This window comes from Anser anser (assembly GCF_964211835.1).
Source record: "Anser anser genome assembly, chromosome: 1".
Lineage (NCBI taxonomy): Eukaryota > Metazoa > Chordata > Aves > Anseriformes > Anatidae > Anser > Anser anser.
In genome coordinates this window covers 114,161,352-114,167,695 of record NC_139720.1, presented here as the reverse complement: position 1 = coordinate 114,167,695, position 6,344 = coordinate 114,161,352, and the positions used below count along the sequence as shown (strand labels likewise).

Here is a 6,344-nt window from a genome sequence, read left to right as displayed (position 1 = left end):
CCATGTGCCCAGGAAATAGGTACTCATGAACTTACTCATGAATTACTCATTAAATGGGTAATAATCAGAGTATGAATTCACTTTTAAAAATATATATAGCACACTTAATTTGGAAAACAGTGCTTCACCCACGGTGGATGGAGGGTGACGGGAGGCTTTGGAGCAGACCTAAAGCATGCTTCCTGTCTGTCTCTTGCCAATACAATGCCTGAGCCTAAGGAAGTAGTGCTTTAGAATTAGGTGCCTTGATCTTGCCTTATGATAATGGGCTCACCTGGGTGTTAGTGCTGTCAGTGCTTCCTTTGCAGCACGCCCGTATATAATTCCTGTATGTATTTACTACACATGTGATGTATAATTCACATTAATGATAGACACAAAGGCTGCTCTGCTCTTTCTGGCCAAAAACATAAGAGTGATTTGTATTATTCCTCTTCTAAATACACACAAAACTCTTCCAAAATGTTCTCCTACTGCAAGCCTTGCAATATTTACACTGTGGAGAAACCAGTTTGTCTTTTAATGTCTTTGCAGAGAAACATTACTGAAAAATTAATTACTGTGCAGCGAGGAAGCAGACATTCACTGAAGATCAGTAAAGGAAAACAACGGGACAGGAATGTTAGCCACATTAGGACACTGCTTCGCTCAGCACATTTAAGTTGAAACCCCACTTTTAATTCTTTTTCACACAAAAGCAAAATAACCCCAAGACCCTCAGTGATGTGCCTGTGCCTGTCCATCCTTTCAAGTTACTCCATTCACACATTTTTTCTGCCTTGTGTTTCAGAATTTGTTTGGCAGAATAAAAAAAGGCACTGGAAAAGCCAGCGGACGAACCCTCCTCATTTCATTCTTGCTTTTAAGCACAGGTGAGAAGCATTTGAAGCCAAGCTGAAGCCAAAGAGGCCAGCCGAAAGTACGTCTGGGCTTCATGGGGTGCCTGGCCGCATGGCAGCCCCGTCGGGTCGGGGTGAGCAGCGCTGGGGCCATGCACATGTCTTAGAGGCTGAACCATGACCGCAGTCAGACCTCCCACACCCAGGAGTGCGAGGGGGCAAGCAAGTGGTGAGGAAGCCCCCAACATGTGCTTCTGGGAGAAGTTCCCAGTCTGCCTCCCTGTTGCTTCCACCCTCTGGTTTTTATCATTCATTCTGGCTGTATACAGAGTCCTTCTGGAAGAGCCGTCTTCGAAAGATGATTGTCATTGGAAACAGCTAATTCATCTACAACAAGGCATTGTTATTCTCAGCTAGGAGCTGTGTACATGTGGTGATATCTAAGAAAGACTCTTTTGCTTTAAATTTGCATCCTCTCTTAGTTGGAATTAATTTTTTAAAAGTTGACAACCTCATAGATTTGTGGGTGTCTAACAAATTCAGAACTGGACCCCAGAGATTCATATCTGAAATTACTGACATACACAGTCACAAATTTACCACTTGTGTCTCTTTGCTGGTAATTTGTTTACCCACAGAACCACACATTTTTCCCCACGGGTCTTTGATAAAGTTAATATGGGAAACAGCTGGTCAGTGGAATTGGTTAAAAAAAGCAGTAGTAAGTTTTCTGTCCCCATGTACATTTTCCATTAAGTCAAAGCAATATTTAAAAAGTAAAATGAAAAAAAAAAAAAAAAAGGAACAGTTTTCCTGCTTGCATATAACTCCAGCACCCATACATGGAGTCAGGGTAGTCACCATCTGTTAAACATATTGCTTAAAATATCTTATTGCTTATGTTTTAATAGGTTATATATTAAATGCTGAACTCCTAAATAAAGATAGAGCATCATTCTTGGATGTTATCATGGAGATCTCAGTGGTTCCACACCATCAGTGCTGCTTAAACGCAGGGTAAGATATACAGATTTTTCAATTATTGTATAAAACACTTTCAGTAATTTCATATCTATTTTTCAACCCATTTGATTGTTCGGGATTTGGGAAACTTTTTTTTTAAAAGGAGACTGTTTTCTTGTAAAATCTGCAAGTTGATTAAAGAAAATGTCTATTTTAAAACCAGAACATTTTATTCAGGAATTGAATGAGTTTCAGCTAGAATAAAACTTTGATGAAGCAATAGAATAAAATCGGGGTCAGTCTTGGAATCAGATTAAGTGTGTTTCTGTAAAAGCTCATTTCCAATATTTTCCTGCATTAGCCTGATCTGGTCACTAGATGTTGCTAGGTGTCTACGTTACTAGTCGTTTTGGCTGATTTAGCTACACGACTTTGTCGGTATAAGGAGAGAACATTACTATCAGTAGTAATATAAACAGTTATTTCCCTCAGTTTATAAATTTTAGCAACAAAAAAGCCCCCATTTTCCTCCTTTCACAAGTAAGCCGTGTCCTACCGTATTAATGAACTCTACTGAGCAAAGCAGATCACCCCGTCATCCGAATCCTGAATTTCATTTTTAACACTTCAGATGTTTTAGGAAATGTTATTTTCCTTGCAGAAACAAGTTGTTAGGCAAACAGTCCTTATCACCGAGCACCTGAGCGTGGCCACCGAAGACCTGCCAGCCTGATCTTGCTGTGTGCCACCTGGCCAGGGCATCTCCAGCCTCCCCATGGGTGCTGCTGCTGGAGAGCTGGTCCTCCTGAGAGGTTTCTACTCTGTGGCTTCCCAGGTAAAACACATTTCATATTCCTAATACATCTCTGCTTCCCCATGGTGCTGGATAAGGATGTATATACATAAATGTATGTAAACTAGGTGTATTGGTCTCTTTAATTACTGATCACTGGCGTTCTAGAAGAGGGCATTCTATGTTGGGTATCAGGAGGCTAGTGGGTTATGTTCACATAAGAAAGATGAGATAGCTATCCTCTTTCATATGGCTAGTGCTTAGGAAAGGCAGAAGGATGGTGACTCTCCTCCAGCATGGAGTCACCAGATACCTGTGGAGTTAATACTCATATATTCCCTTAACAAAAGTGCTCCATAAATCAATGAAAAGCTTTGTATCTCAAATGGTAACTTCCACACCATTGGGCTCATACAAGTTGAGAGGTTTCTTTTCTTTTCTTTTTTTTTTTTTTTTTTTAAACTGCCGAAGCATGTCCTTTTCTTGAATTATTTCCCACATCAACAGCAGTTATACAAGTCTTGAAACTAGTGGAGTGAATTAGTGGATAATAATAATAGTAATAATAAATACTCAACAAAGTTGTGCAAAAGTAAATTTTATTTCACTGAAATCGTTGAATTCTTAACTTTAAACTCAGTTTTGAATTGGAGATGGAAACACGATTTGAGGAAAAGATACGTAAAAGTTTTGAATAATAAGGAAGTGTGGAGTAAAGCATTCATGTAACTAAATTTGGACTAAATATAGTTTTACCAGTTAAAATGCCCTCCTGCTTTGCTTAAATGCACTTGAATGCTTTGTGTCAGAAGCAGTGCTGTTCTCCCCTGCGTGTGCATTCATGGTGGGTGTAATTCCTCCAGCCAGGCTTCAGCTGCTTCAGGGTCCGGGTGTGATGGGAGCCAGCAGCTCATCCAGCCTGCCGGCTCTGGCAGAAGTGATTCATCCCATCCTGAGAGAGGTGACACAGATCGTCGGCAGGATGAATTCACCTGGGCACGTGTCTGTCTCTGCTGATGACGAGGGAAGCCCAAAAGGCTGGCTTACTAAATGTCTGACTTCTGGGAGGCTGAAATTAGTTGAAACGAGGCTGAGTATTTCTATAAAAAGTGCCAAGGCATGGCAGCTAGTGATTTTCTTTCCTTCCTACATGTTCTTACGTTGAAAATACGGAAACAAAATATGCTGCTCTTTTTTGATGACGGTATTTCTTAAGACAGGAAACACCAGAGTGGCTATTTGTTCAAAATTCTCAGGGGTCAGGGAAAGAAGAGGAGAGAAAGAATAAATATTTCTGATCAGGGTAAATCATGATAGGCAGCAGGGTACCTGGAAAAAAGGCGAAAGGAAAGGCTCAGAGGAAACCTTGAGAAGAAGCAGAAAATACCCAGAATGGATCTGAAAACTTTGAATGAAACAGATTTTTTTGATTAAATTGTATCTGTCTGATGAAAAACAGGGTCTCTACTTTACTAAAAACCAGCTATCATCAGAAAGAGCTCACCGAATCGGGCTATCTGAATATTTTAATTGATCACTGTTCTTTACCTTAGAAATATCATTTGTTTCTACTTTCCTGCACAAGAAAGATAGTTTACATGAATCGGTCTGAAAGACAGGAAAAGTCTGAGACCATGCTATTTAATTTAATTTATTTAGTTAAGTACAAGATGTACAGAAGTGTTAAAGACCAGGAGACCTGGAAAGGATATATATAATAGGGCTGGTAAGCATTCAGAGAACTGGTAATCATAACATTCAAAGACCAGTAAAATTTCCTTCAGTAATGCCCACTTACATTGCTCTCCATTGTTCCTTTTCTAAGGGGACCGTGAGTATATATGCTTTGCATCCCTCCTGGGAATCTCAGGCTATCTCTTGTAATTGAGTCTGAGACCATATTCAGCAAAAGTTCCTCTAAACATCCACTTTGCTCCAGGATTTAATCCGGGGGACAACCATTTCTCTTGCATTGCTGGGAAAAAGGGAAACAGCATTGTCTGGTGTTCGCTTTTAGCCTGCGATCTGTGCACGTCTGTGGGTTTCTGGTCTGTATTTAAGAGGTCTGCTAAAGGTACAAGGATCCATCAAACACAAGCAACTGAAAGACACTTGCCTATGAAACTGGCATACTAGCAGGCAAAATAAGGAAACTCTTTCTCTTTTATTTCATCTTCCCCCAAGCTGATAAGGAACCTATAAAGTTGGGCTTTATGATGTGCTTTCTTATATACATTAGTCATCAGTGGGGTGCATGATGTTTTAGAAAAGATGCTGCTGCTCTTTTTCTTTTACAGGAGGACTGACCAAAGCACAGAAAGGCACGATGGCTTACCAAAAGCAGCACAAGTCATTCTGTGCCTCGCCTGTGTGTAACCATCTCTGTTAAAGGATGGTTTTTGTTCAAAACGGGCAAAGTTGTTCGACACAAGCGCTCTCTCTGGGTTTCAGTGCTGGATTGCCTTGGCGAGGAGCATGTGGGGAGGCAGCTGGTGGTCAGTCCCTGCTGCGGACCTGGGTGTAGCCTGGCTCTTTCCAAGGCAGATAGAGGGATGTGGAGCCCAAGGGGGTGCCCATGGGAAATGCCAGTTTTCCATTTTACTTCCTCTCCACATCCTGGTGCTCAACTGCCTATTCACCGCCCCCCTGCCCATCTTCCTGCACATCACCTTTCCCTGCCTCTGAGCATGGGAGAGCTCAGCAGCCTGGGTGGGTGCAGCTGGGGGCCCTGCAGCTCCCCGTGCCTGCTTGACAGGGGCTCAGGGCTCCCCTGCAGTGCAGCTGCCAGGTTGGCTGTGCTTTCCTGCAGCAGTCTGCTTCCCAAAATTGCTGAGCACATTTTTTTTCCCAGACCTCCTCACTCTTCGATGCATACACCTTTGGAAAACAGATTTTTCTGTAATAAGTGTGCTATGCATGGCTATGCCCACATGATATTTATTCTACTTTTTGTTGTTGCTGTTTTTGTTAAAATTCGAAGAATAGGAAGGAAAAAAGAGAACTTTCATCTCAAACTAAATTTTGCATGTATGGAGGGAGCCCTACAGATTAAAATGTGTTAAGTCTCCACACAGTTAACAACATGTCACTTCGTGAGAGAATTTTCATAATTAATGAACTGGTTCAATTTGCTCTGCCGCTTGACTTTGATTAATACATTTTTGAGTGTTCCCACTGGGACTCTGTCCAGTTTGTTTAGTAAGCTCTTATGTCTATATCCAGTTCATGTGCATGGATCAAAGTGTTGGCACCAAATACTGGCAATATTAGGCTATGGTACAGCCATTCTGACTCCACTTGAAAAGAAGATAGCAATATATCTTAAATCAAGTTCTTTGTGACTCATTTGAAAAAAAAAGGGGGGGTGGGGAAGAAATTTCACACTGCATTGTGTAGAAATGCTGTGATTTAAAAGTTCATCTCACGCAGGCTTTGCCAATTAAAGAGGTATTTATCAATCCAGACAGTAATTGTGTGGACCCGAACTGGCAATTTGCTCAATATTAAGTAGCGAGCTGCAAACCTCCCATAATTAATAAACCTAAAGAACATCGGCCTCCTCTCCCCAGCCACTGCTGCGGGCTGATCCCGCAATCACAGCCTGGGCACTCCCAGCCCCTACGCCCCACGTCTTAGGGGGGGCTGAGCCCTGCATGGATCCCAGGCTCAGGGGTTGACCCCAAGGCAGGGTGGGAGGTGCTGGGGCAGCATTTTCCTCCCAGACACCCTGGGGTGTGTAACACATTTGG

At 42.0% G+C, this 6,344-nt stretch overlaps 1 long non-coding RNA gene across 1 annotated transcript; it reads left to right on the top strand.

Annotated features, from left to right (window-relative positions):
* Positions 1 to 916: 916 nt before the first annotated feature.
* On the top strand, positions 917 to 4,208 carry LOC310892352. Its single transcript, XR_014578058.1, has 3 exons — positions 917 to 1,856; positions 2,464 to 2,637; positions 3,459 to 4,208. It is a non-coding gene; the product is annotated as an uncharacterized lncRNA (long non-coding RNA).
* Positions 4,209 to 6,344: the final 2,136 nt, after the last annotated feature.